The sequence below is a fragment of the Lepisma saccharinum genome, chromosome 23, assembly GCF_977018435.1.
Source record: "Lepisma saccharinum chromosome 23, izLepSacc3.1, whole genome shotgun sequence".
NCBI classification, from domain to species: Eukaryota; Metazoa; Arthropoda; class Insecta; order Zygentoma; family Lepismatidae; genus Lepisma; species Lepisma saccharinum.
The window spans coordinates 30,646,426-30,660,177 of record NC_139251.1 but is presented as its reverse complement, the minus strand read 5'-3'; the positions used below and the strand labels follow the sequence as shown (position 1 = coordinate 30,660,177).

At 40.5% G+C, this 13,752-nt stretch overlaps 2 protein-coding genes across 3 annotated transcripts in view; both read right to left on the bottom strand.

Moving 5' to 3' along the window:
* LOC145977737 (neuronal calcium sensor 2) overlaps positions 1-5,525 on the bottom strand; it is a 157,951-nt gene extending 152,426 nt beyond the window's left edge. The window contains exon 1 of the mRNA XM_083109989.1: positions 5,434-5,525. The gene's annotated coding sequence lies outside the window, so the exon portion shown is untranslated. The remainder of the gene's footprint in view (positions 1-5,433) is intronic.
* Nca (neurocalcin homolog) overlaps positions 1-13,752 on the bottom strand; it is a 465,127-nt gene that overhangs the window by 170,052 nt on the left and 281,323 nt on the right. The window lies entirely within an intron of this gene.

Genomic DNA, 13,752 nt, shown 5'->3' with positions numbered 1-13,752 from the left:
TAGAGCGTCTGACAACCAGGTTCGATTCCCGGAATTGGTTGGAATTTTTCCGGCTTCTTCTCCGCATAAATGTCCCCGATAATTCACATCTGGATTGTCTCGCTGTTCTTACCAACAAGACGTTTTACAATAGTTAAGTTTATTGTCGTGTGAATAATAATTGTCTAGTCAACAAGTTGAGACAATTTAAAGAGAGACATTCAAACGTGCTGCGGTAATCAATACAATGGGAAGGCGGACTGGTGACTGTATTCTTGTCCGCCTAGCCTCTTACAACGAACCAATAACTTTATTTAGTTAATTCTCATTCTTCACATAAAAACAATACATGTTCATTGAACACTGGCGTACGTAGAGGGGTGGCTGATGGGGTTACAGCCCCTACCAAAATTTTGAGAAAATCAATTTTCAAATAAAAATCCGTTAAGAACTTTGAAAAATCAAAATGTGAAAATGCGAAACCTCTTTTCAAGTGAGTCCCGATTACCATTTTTGTCTTTGAATACAATTTTAATAGACTGAAAAGCTCCAAAAATACGAAATATTTTATTATGCATCCTGACCTCCAAAACGAAGCCATGTGCTATCCACACTTACTATTTCAGCCCATCCAGAAAAAAAATTCCTGCCTACGCCAGTGTATTGAACATTGTTGCAACTGATATACAAAACAGCTTTTCTTTCTTTTAAATCATAGTTGCCCTCGTATTTTATTTTCAAGAATTCGTGTTAATTTTCAAGGCATTCACTCTGAAAGACGCGTGTGTTTGGAATGCTCCGCTTTTCTCCGTGCTGCATGGAAATAATAATTCAAATTATTATTATTATTATTAGTAGTAGTAGTAGTAGTAGTAGTGGTAAAAGTATTGTCCCAGATCTTTGGCTGATAAATTGGCCATTTAATTATTTTTCCACAGCATTTTTAATAATTTTCCACAAGCTCAAGGGGTGGTGGTGGGGGTTAAACCCCGTAACCACCCTTGCGTACGCCACTGATCGAGCCTACTTGTTAATGTATTCTGAAATAATTTTAGCAGCTCCAATATCTCGTTTTTCAAATATTTTCAGGTAAAGGTTTAAGGGATGTTATGAGGTGGGGGAGAATTATACACAAAATGAAGGTACTGCGCCCAGAAAACATTTTTGACATTAAAGCAACTATTCTACACATAGTTAAGCAACATTTTTCTTAAAGAGTTTCTGTGCAATGAATTATGAAACTAAACACTATTCATTAAACATAGAAACTACAGTGAAAATACTTTCCCAGATTATGTGAACAATTTTGTGTCACGGGTGGGACAGATAAAACACCACCTCTTTACTTAAAAAAATATATTTTAGTTTCTGTAAATTTTCAAATTGTGAAAAAATAAATGATTTAAGAAAAAGAGAGAGGATACTTTACCCTTTAATGTTATAGTGGAGTTGAAGGGGAAATTTAACAATTAAATTAATTGTTTTCTGGTGTCACGGGTGGGACACAATACAAAACAAAAGGAAATTAAAAAGTTAAAAACAAATTAACAATATGCAAAATACCTTCCACATTCAAACTTAATTATGTACAATACTTGAATTTGTAACAAAAAAAAAAACTACCCATTTGATATAACTTAAGTGTAGGAGCCTAACATATTGTAATCAAGTGGTCCCGAGGGGTGTAAGGGATAACTTTTCCAGATTTTCCAGTGCGCTAACAGTACGCACCTGTAAATCCTTCCGTAACTGTGTTCGCTAAGAGCACGTTCGCTAACAGCACGGCACCACTTTTCCATAAGCAACCCTCGTATCAACCTCTTTTCGACTAGTACACCCTGGACTACATTGCTGCAGACTGACTAAACTGACGAGTCACTGGCGTGATGACTCTGTGGGGTTTTTGTTGTGTCCTAGGCGTTTGCCAATCTAACTAAATGGATACAGCCGGAGTTCGATCCCGCTACACACACATTGCACAAGCTCTTGATAACAGCCTCAGGTTAAAAATAAATGATATATTCTCCAATAGATCTGCTTCACGATGTAGTTAGCCTTAGACCTCTACATATATAAATCCTGATCTGATATTCAGTTTCTGTTCCACTAGGCTAATCGCAATGACGGGGATGAATGATGATTATATGAAGCTGATAAAGAGTCGTTCATAAAGAAATCCACACGTCCAAACCGGAACTCTCGGTGTATCGATCACTCAACGGACTCGGCCATCGAGGCAGTATAACAGGCTCAAGTAAAACGAAATATTAAAATGTACTTTTACACTGAAGTGACAAAGTACAAGTGACAGTCGACACGGGAGTTCGTACCGAACTGGTGATACTTTACCATAAACTTCACAGCGAAGTAGTAAAGAAACTTCACCACGATCTTTACACAAAAGTGGATACTTCACCACAAACTTCACACTAAAGTGAAACTGCAAATGACACTCCATCATAGCCACTTTCTCCAAAAATTCGGTGCGCATGCGCGACCAAAATACCGACGTGACATAAAACATTCTATGGAAAACGCAACCTAAGTGACAAGCTACATGGGCAGTGCGCCTCGTCGGTCCGGTATGAAACAATTTCTTATGGTTCGTTTTAAAATAACTCTTGACTCGGATAGCGGACATGTTGCGCTTCGTTTGTCACTTCCGCGAGAAAATGTTGTACCGTGACACGACGTTGGGGGAAATATGCAGGAATTCCACAGAAAATGTACCTTGGTGGCAAAAAGACTTTGGTCATCAATGGTAACTTGAAGAATTCCTTTGCTTTTCAAAAGTGAACAAGACTGTTTCGCATAAACCTCTTAAACTCTGGACATATTTATAGAGACAAGGTTTCCAACTGTTAAGAACTTGAGAAAGGTTAATAGATTCACCCTGCTTGATAGATGGATACAAAGGGTCTCCCTGGGTGAAATATTCGCAAGGGCAGCTCCGCCGTGAAACTTCTTGCAGTCGTAAACAGGCCAGGAGTAAAATCTAAACCCGGAGGGATTTGCAAGCAGCCCTGGAAGAAATGCACGCAAATCTTCACAAGGGCTTTCTTAGCAATGTTGTTAACTTGGGCCATTCGTCAGATACGGACTGCGGCATTCTGCGACAAACTTTGGCCAAAATACGGGGGAGCACTTTAAATTTCCTGCCCCCTGAACCGAGCAAGAGCACGTACTTCATCAGGGACGTGAGCAAGAAACATAAGCTTCCGACCGGGAGTTTCTTGGAAGCCCGGCTTCTCTGTGATTCTGTAAGCAGAGACCCGGATAATACTGACTCCACACGGGTGGAAAGTTGAAAAATATCAACCCGGAGTTAATTCCTTCTGTTCTCATGCGTGGAAGCACTTCTGAAAGTCTTAACTCGCATTCATAAGACGGTCAGCAGACGGTCGCTATCCTTTGATGACAGAAAAAGCAAATAGACCGTTTAATGAAACCTAGCCCATAGCCATTTCTCAACATCTTGGAGCACAGCGATAACATGCACACATTTTGATGTTAATTAAAAATGGTACGTTCTCGAAAACCAAACAGCTTATTACATACTAGAGTACTGCATCTGACCACATTCGCTCGTTCAAACTCGTTCGAATCTCCCACACTCGAACGTAGTGCACTCGTAGTGGAATGATTGCCATCATTCCCGTATTTCAGAGCCTAATTAAGCAGCACTGTGAACCTGAAATCTATACATAGAAGGAAACCACTCTATGCAATTACAATTCTAAATAACAATTCAGTATATTATTATCTTAAGACTCAAATACAGCATATATGAAAGTATACAATATCCACAGACCGAAACGTAAAATGGATACACATGCTGAGAGACCTGCCGTGCAAGAAGTACGTGTACATCATTGTTCACTTACCGAAAAGGATAATCATATTCTGCGAAATAATAAAATGCAGTTATAACAGTCAATCGAACATCATTTCAATGTGAAAATAATCGTAGAAACATAAAATGTCAGTCTAGGTAGTTTCAGCACATAATCATTTATTTCATTTTCACATATCTCGGTAAGATACACAAAACTGCATTTTAACGTGGAGATGATGACTATGTTAACTTATTTTTCAATTTCACTTCGTTTTTTACTTCACGATCCATATTTGGGGCCCACTATCATAGACAAATGACGGAAATACAAATACGGTTCGCGAGTTCAAGTGTATTTTCGCTCGTTCGGTCGTTTTTCGCTCGAGCGGAAGAACTATCAATTCTGTGTGCCATCTATAGCGAATTATTTGCCGCTCGAGCTAAAAACGCTCATTGCAGCACTCTATTACATACACACGCATACACACGCGTGCAGTGTGTACATATATACTAGGAACCTATAAGAGGGAAGACTTTATTCAAACGAGAATAGAACACTCACGTCTTCAGCCTCTACTTCGCTACCGTTGGAACACGATCTCATTTCTATTATTACCATCCGACGTATCTATGGCGCTAACAGCTTCACGCGTATTTTTCACAGTTTCGCAGGTTCGAAGTCCACAGTCTTCAAACTATCGATTTCGCTTAAATGCGAGACCAAAACAGTCATCCAATGTACCTCGATCTCGTCTAGTTCTCGAATGAGAAGTCTCTATCTCGTAACAACAGACGCAAATAATAAAAATATTTAAACATGTTAGTCCATATTAAACAACACAAACAACTCGTCTATCAAAATCTAGATAGACAAGTGAGTGGAGAAAGTTACGTAAATCTCTACTGCAATCTATATACAACCTCTGATACTATTAGAACAATAGAACAATCAGGAACTGCATAAGCTATATATCCATCCCATGATAATCTTAGAATCAGTGGCGGCGATTGGGTTTCAAAACTGGGGGGGAGGACAATGTGACAAAACTAGGGGGGTAAGGACAGTTACCTTACCTTGGTTGATAAGGTTTAACATAATGCGGGTGCAAAAGTGGCAAAAAGTAGGGGGAGAATACCCCCTCGCCCGCCTAATCGCCGCCAATGCTTAGAATCATTAGGAAGAGCATAACCTATATTCATCCCCTGATATTATAAGGATAATAAAATATTATTAAATAATAAAAATATATTATTAGGATATTATAATTAGGAACGGCATAATCCACATGTTCATCCCTTAATATTGTTAGAATAATTAAGAATTGTATAATCTATATATTCATTCCCTGGTATTCTTTCAAATAATTAGGAATTGCATAATCTCTGAACATGACCTGATAAACTGCATGAACTATGTATTCATCCCCTGCTATTATTAGAATAATTAGAACTGCAGGATAATTGCGAGTACCCATTACGACGAATCTCCACAGCGACTGTCCAGGGAGAAAACACACGTAAAACAAAATGAAGCGAAAGAATGGAGAAAATGGCAAGAGAAGAGAACAAAGGCAAACGAGAGGAGGAAAACTCCGGTTTCATTTGTGGAGCTCACTTACCGGGATGCCCAATCCGGCGCAGATGTCGCGCGCGCTGAGGTGACGTACACAGAGCAGAAAATGGGTTCGTCTTCTCTCCATTGCTGCACGGCTCATCTCCCCTTAATCGCTGCAGCCTCCTGAAAGGGAAAGCGAATTTTCAGACAATGACAACTCTCTCACTGTTATATCAATTGAAAAAGCTTCAATGCAAGCTAATTCAAAAATACCTTTTTTAAGCGTGTATACGACGCATTTTTTAAGCTCAGAATTGTTAGGTGCGGCTTATATACGAGAAAACTAAAAGCTATACTTAATTTTAAAATAATTTATTCTTAATTAACAGCACAAAACTACGGGTACACCCAATGCCTTCATCTATGTAATAACGCGGAGCATCATTTTCTTGAGCGTAACACACCACTTGCAACTGGCTAATCGCGAAGATGACGAATGGTGATAAGGTGAAAGAGATAAATGATGAAGAGACACCACAAACACATGTGAACAGCACATAAGAAAATTAATACTGGCCATGGGTTCAGACGCCAGAGCCTCGTTAGTTTGCAAAATGCAGTCCAGGATGACATTGGGGTGTCTTTGAAAAGGATCACTCCTTACACCCCTCAACTTAAATTTTTGAGGTGCAACTCATTCGTATTTCCTGAGCAGTGAATTCAAGTAATGGTGAAGAAGGAACGGTAACCTTAGCTACAAGCCCTTTGTTCCGTCTGCTGCCGTTACCTAGAGGTGTAGGAGGCTCGATATTTGCAATGTTGCCATGTTCCTCAATATTTTCAAGAAAGCAACATTTTCAAATGTAGGTACAATAAAATCAGAAACTTTATACATGATAAAAATACAAAAATATCGTTTGGATAAGTCTGATCTCTTTATAAGTCTCATTTCTTGCTGCTTAAAGCCAATCGCGGCCAAGAATGATGATTACATCACGTTCATGAAAGGATATTTACAACGAATATTCCTGTCCAGGACAGGATTCGACCACTGAAATCGCCTGGCCACCAAGAAGGTCTGCTTATCGAGACAAGAACAAGACTAACCGACGCTATCGCTTTGTAACCAAGGGGTTCCAGGTGAAGAAACATTGCATGATTGTTCGGTACCCACTTTAAACGGTAGGTCCAGTCCCCATTAGCCTTCGTGAGCATAAAGTGCACTTAAAACACATGTGATAGCATGACTCCGCATGAGAAAGCAGGCGACTTAACGTGAACACGCATTCGCCGCGTTGCATCAGGGCACTGGCGTACCTAAGTGAGAGCTCATGGGACCTAAGTTCATCCCGAAAGTTTGAGAAAAACAAATTTTCGAATGAAAGTGATTCGTGGAAAACAAACGCGGAACTGCAAATCACCCTTAAAATGTCTGAACAACTTTTAAAAGTAAGATTAAGAAATATTTTCGCCCCCCCCCCCCCCCCCCGAGAAGGCTGCTATGTACAGTGGTCGGCAATAAAAATGGGACACCCAGATCCTGAGACACTCGCTTTCCTGCCAGACGTTGTGCGTGTTGCGTAACTCTACGGCTATAAGTAGGTTTTAATAGCAAATTTCCAATTGCAACTTCTACAACCGCCGTATAGTTAGGCAACACGCATGAAGCCTTGGAGGGAAGCAAGTGTTTCATGATCTAGGTGTCCCATTTCTTTTGTCGGTGAGTGTACCTCTACAATTCTAACCCCTCCGAAAATTAATCCTGCGTACCTTCTGCGTCAGAGGAAATGAACTCCCCATCAAACCCTACCAGTTGATATTGATTAGGAGGCCTCCAACCAAACACTTAATCTCGCCCCGAAGTGCTACACAGGAACAAGAAACGATACATCACGAATCCGATTCTGTTCTGACCAGCATAGTGATTTGTGAACGGGTCCAACACGCAGAACTCATTCCTGGGACGACATCGATAACAACATGCCGCATGAAGCAAGATGTTAAGATCCACGTTCTCGTTTTAGCGGCACGCTACCCAATCAATCATCGTTCGTCAGAAGGGTTAGAGGGTCAGGAGGAGGGGAGGGGGGAAAATGACCACAATGCCTGCTGAGGGCTCTTTCCCGACGGGTCGATACGCTAATTGGCATGCCATCAAACGCACAATGAAACGTCTGCTATCAGGGATCATGATCGCACGATATCGGAACGAATCCAAAAAAGTGATGAACTGCACAATACACATATATTGCACAAGATGATCTACAAACTTCATTTATTAAGTTGCACTAGATTTGATATGTACACTCATGCTCATAAATTAAGGATAATGCTGAATCTTGTACAAATTAATATTTGATGTGCACGTTGCAGCTTGAAATGATGTCCGGGTACTGTACCAAAGAACCTGTGTTTACTATGACCTTGATCTAGTGTGTGGTGGCGCTGTAAGCAGACAAATGACTCACAGGACCGAAACTGCTGACCAGAGTACAGTGCCTATAGGAAGTGTGCAGTTGTATTCGGTTGTGCGAATGGTGAGTGTGTGTGTAAAATGGCTCAACGAACACATATTGATGATGTAATGAGGGGTAGGATACTTGGGCGGCTAGAGGCGGGCCAAAGACAGCAGGTCGTGTTACAGGTGCTCCATGTGCCACAAAGTGTCATCTCACGATTATGGCATCAATTCCAACAGACTTGAAACGTGTCTCGGTGCTACAGCAGTGGACGTCCACAGTGTACAACACCACGAGAAGACAGGTATCTCACTGTAAGTGCCCGGAGATACAGACAGAGTACTGCCGGGGGACTTGCTCGAGACCTTGCAGCTGCCACTGGAACAGTTGTTTCCAGACACACTGTGCACAGACGACTCAACAGGCACGGTTTATTCGTCCGGAGGCCTACAATTTGCATTCCACTGTCACATGGTCATAGAGTAGCCCGTAACAACTGGTGTAGAGAACACAGGACATGGACAATGGAAGAATGGTCTCAGGTACTCTTCACTGACGAGTCCAGGTATACTCTCAACAATGATTCTCGTCGTGTAACCATCTGGAGTGAACCAGGAACCAGATACCGACCCGCTAACATCGTCGAAAGGGACCAGTATGGAAGCGGTGGTGTCATGGTGTGGGGTGGCATTATCGTGGGTTCACGTACACCTTTGCATATCTTCGACAGAGGTACTGTAACAGGTCAGGTGTACCGGGATGATATTCTGCGAGACTACGTTCGTCTTTTCAGAGGCCCAGTCGGTCCTACGTTCCTCCTGATGAAAGACAATGCCAGGCCACACCGAGCTGCTATTGTGGAGGAGTACCTTCAAACAGAAGACATCATATGAATGGAGTGGCCTGCCTATTCCCCCGACCTCAACCCAATCGAACATGCTTGGGATGCTCTAGGCCGATGTGTCGCTGCACGTCTACCACCATCTCGGATTCTTCAGGAGCTCCGACAGGCACTGGTGCAAGAATGGGAGGCCATACCCCAAGAGCCACTCGACAACCTCCTCCAGAGTATGCCAAGCCATTGTACTGCATGTGACAATGTGCATGGGCATCACATTCCATACTGAAACCTGTGCACATGCTCAAAGAACTGTAGAACAACAATTTACAATCTACCTTGGTTTGCATCATATGTGCGCTCTTTGGTTTTTCTCACGTTTTCTGCAATAAACAGGGTTAAACAGGGTATGTGGATGTCTTTCTTGTGTGTTCAACATGTGTCTGTGCTACCACAACTAGTTTGTTTCAGTGCTGTATCGTGGGGCACCAAAACCTCTATTATCCTTAATTTATGAGCATGAGTGTACTTTTAAAAATGTATCTGAACGATACTAGACATGGCCGTCTGAATACCATGTCCATCTGCAATAACTTCAGAACCGTAAAGTTTGAATTATGTGGATTTAGAATACACTACAAAATTTGCATCAACATTTTATTATTGTTTATAATTCACGCCACCTGATAACCAGGTGCGTCGTTTGGGAACGTGACGCATTAACAGGTACAACACGATAACGTCATCAACTCATCTCAGACAAAAATAGGAAATACGGTAAAATAGCATTCATCCGGCGATATATATGTTTTACTTTCTTCTCCGATTATTTTATGTCGTTTTTCTGTTTTTTGGCTTAATCGCGACGGTAAGGAATGATGAACTAATGAAACTGGCGATGACACAGGAAAACCTCTGTACAGAAAACAGATTAAACTAGTAATATCTATTGCGGGTGTGTGTGTTAGGCGTTATGGAGCTGCCGTTGCTTCTTGGTCTGCAGAATAATATTGAAAATATAATAAATTTTGATTTGATTGATTGATTGAATTAGTCTTTTAAGTCCACTTTATGCACAGAAAAGTTAATCGGGACTGGACCTACAGTTTAAAGTGGGATCCGAACCACTGTGCCTTCACCGGGTATCGAACCCGGGACCCCTTGATTACAAAACGACGGCGCTACCACTGCACCATCGGGGAGGCCATAATAAATTTTGAAAACGATTGATTTCGGACAGGGAGGGAGATATTATGAAGAGAAGTTAGCACCCTTAACAACCTCCCCGAAATCAAGAAACAGTCCTAGTTTGGATCTCAATTCAAACTATATACCCAGTCCTAGTCTATGTGAGCACAAATAGACTTAATACAGGCTTTGATAAACATTCATCAGCCACTGTAAGTGATAACAATTGGTTAACACCGGTCTCCGCGGTGGAGTGGTTAACGTAACGCGCTACGAAGTCAGGAATCCAAAGTTTTAACCATGGACAGGCTAGGTGCCATCCTCATCGTTCCGATTAACTCAAAGAGGTAGAAAAGAGACACTTGTTTCATTTGGTGCATTTAACGTTGCATTTCTGTCACTTTTGGCTAATCGGGACGTAAGGAATTAATGATTAGATGAAATTGATGAAGGGACAATCACAAACGTACGGGATAAAGCCGAGCACAGGTCCCACAGCGGAGTATATACTGGCACCAGAGCCTCGTTGGGACTACAAAATTGCAGTCACCGAGGAGTACTACGTGAAAGTGAGGTTGATTTTTGGGTGTCTCCTCAAAAGATCATCCCTTAGACCCAGAAAAACAATGTACACTGACCAATAGCAATGTACACTTGCCAAAACAAGATATAAAGTTTGAACGTAACCTTTAAGGCTCGGCTAGACCCTTAGCCGACGTTAGGACAGTTGTTTATACACATTTTTGCTATCCTTTCGAAAAACAGTTATTATATTCCAAAATATGAAAAAATACATGTGCTTAGAATTTCTTCTAATAGAACATTTACCTGAATCTGCATGTGGTTTTCTTTCGCTGTTGTCTAGATATTATCAATAGCGTAATATACTTATGTATCCATGACACCATTGAGAATATCTACGCAACAGTGAAAGAAAACTACATGCAGATTCCAGGGAAATCTGTTGTTATGAGGTTTACTCTCAAATCCAATTTTACAGTACCATCCTATAGATTATGCAACAAAATTATTCCGTTCGTACACCAGCACAAAGATTTTGGAGTCATTTTTGACAGCAAACTCACTTGTAGACAACATTAGATTACATAACTTCTACAACCCTTGGGGAGATATACAGATATCATACATGTCTCTGCCCTCAAAACCTACTTTACAACGTGCGTTGTACCTATTCTTGAATACAGTTCCTGTATTTGGTCAATTGCCTGTGATAGCAATATAAAGAGAACAAACAAAGTAGTAAATTTCTTCATCAGAATAGTCAAACATAGATGTCCAGTCCAGCCCTTGCAAACTTTTTCAAACATGAAATTCTATGCACTCTTCAAATTCACGATCTTTCCCTTCGCCGTCAAGTTTCAGATCTAACATTTCTTTTCAGAATCATGAATGGACAACTTTTCACTAACGAACTCTTGCCACATCTTCACACCCGGATTCCACGTACCAACAGCAAATGCACAACTTCTTTTACACAAAAGCCTCAAGGCTATCCCTAGAACAAAGGTCATTTCTCTATAGGTTACAAACAAGGTACAATACACTAAATGATCCTCCAGGCTTCCATCTATCTAAGCAGGCTTTCAGAAAGGCGTGCATTAAGCAGCTGAAGAGTAATTAATATTTATTATACTATAGTTATTGTTTTATTCTTGTTACATATATATGTGTGCGTGCTTCTCATTTGTTAATTTCTATTATTCTCTCTGTTGATATCCTGATATAAAATGGATTCTCTCTGTATTCAGAATTTCTCAAATAAATAAATAAAATAAATATATAAATGTACTAGAAGAAATTCTAAGCATATGTAATTTTTCAAATTTTGGAATATAATAGCGGTTTTTGAAAAGGACAGCAAACATTTGTAAACAACTGCCATGGCGTCGCTTCAAATTCAAAATTTCTTTATTAAAGGGCGAGGTTCAGCCTGTGGCTGTTCTCCCACCTAACCCCGTTTGACATTTACCTAGTGTACATAAACAAAATCGTAAAAAAGAGAAGAAAATACAATAAAATAAAAAAACAAAATAAAAAAAATAAATGGTTACAAGGAAAGAACAAAGACGAGATTTTAAAAAATCAAGACAACACGAAAAAAAGAAAGAGAAAAAAAACACATTCACGCGCACACACACACACTAAAACACACATACTAAACATTTCTGAGCAGGACATTCACGCACGGATGTTGAGATTGATGTACATGATTATGCTAGTTTTGTGAGGTACGATAGAACAACGCATACGTAAATATTACAATATAGTTGAAGATTTGTCAAGGATTGGTCCAGTCGAGCCTTAAAACCTTCTAATGCTTCTCTCATACATATACTCAATCCTGGAGCAAGGCCGCGCATATCGGAGGAGAAGAGGAGAAACCGAGTGGGCGGAGTGAAGCAGGTCATGCTGCTGCAGAGGCTGGTGACTGAAATCGCTTTCCCCAACCTATACGCAATCCATATCCATCTCAAGCGTTCATTGGTCGAGCCCTCTTGAGTCTTGCGCAGATACTTGCTTTCGTTCGTCCGCTCCAAAGATTCCCGGGACAAGGTATAGAAGTAATGCCCAACGCCAATTTCTAACTTCTCGCCGCCTAATGGCACAATGCTGCTCCTCAGAGGGGGGAAAAGAGCTAACCAAGACACTGGTGAAAAAAAACTTTGAACGTTGTAATTCTGTTGTGTCTAAAATAACTTGTAGCCCAAGCGGAAATTTTTTTAAGTTTCATGGTCCAGCAGTGTAGCATGGCAGATCGCGAGATGTTGCATGAGCGCTTTCAGCCTTTAGGTAGCAGGAACGAGGAAAATGCAAGCAGAAACTTTCCAGCTGTGAAATCTGCGTTCCATGTTACAACTGCAAGGGAAGTCATCTTAACGATTCAGAAATTCAGGAAGCTGGGTATCAGGCATAACTGCAGCGCATTACTGCATACGTACTTAATGTACTAGTCGTTAAGGTAATTACTGCGGTGGGGAAGATAAAATGTTTATTACGAAAACAATTTTTAAATAACTTTTTTATAGGTATTAAATTGTTAATTGTATCCAGCGTGATAACAAATAAAGAAAATACTAAATACATTTTAATAGGAAGAGTAAATAAATTTTAATAGAAAGAGGAGGCAGTTAGATACAAGTTTGATAAAGAAGGATGGATGCTCCCACTCATCTTGCCAAAACGGAATTCCTTATCATTTTCCGGGTACTTTCAATGTACATTTCTAAATGATTCAGTAAGTTCTGATTTTGGCATTTAATATTACAATGCAAATTTAAACACAAGACAAAAAAAAAATGTACGATATAATGTTAGTGTGTGTTAGGTAAGTGACCCCAGTTGCAAGAAACGCCATATTTTCAATCGTTTCTCTTCTTAGAAAGATTTACCGATGTTTTGTAAATATACTGTACCATATTAGCGACAACGTCACCAGTAGACAACTGAGAAAGATTGAGTTCAAACAAGGGATGGCCACAATTATCCGATTTCCTTTTCGGATGCAACGGATAATTTGGATATTCGAATAGAACAGCTTTGATGAAGAATTTGTGGAGAATAAGTGCAAAGAAATACAAAAATGACGAATAAAAGAATATGTGGATAGACCGCAAACCGGATAAACGATAAAACAGTTCGGATAATCCGAATTTGGTATCCCTAGTTCAAACAAACCCGTCACGTGGTATTTCCCTAAGTGACAGCATTGAATCAGAATCAGACGAGAGTTTCCCGCTGCACAAACGCGACCGACGAAGCCTCCTGCCTAGCTCACTACCTCCTTCCCAACCCTCTTGCAAAGCTACAGTATCACTGTTCGCTCTGCAGTCTACACGTTCATACGAGAGCGCTCTCTGGCAAATACAGAGGGTTAACG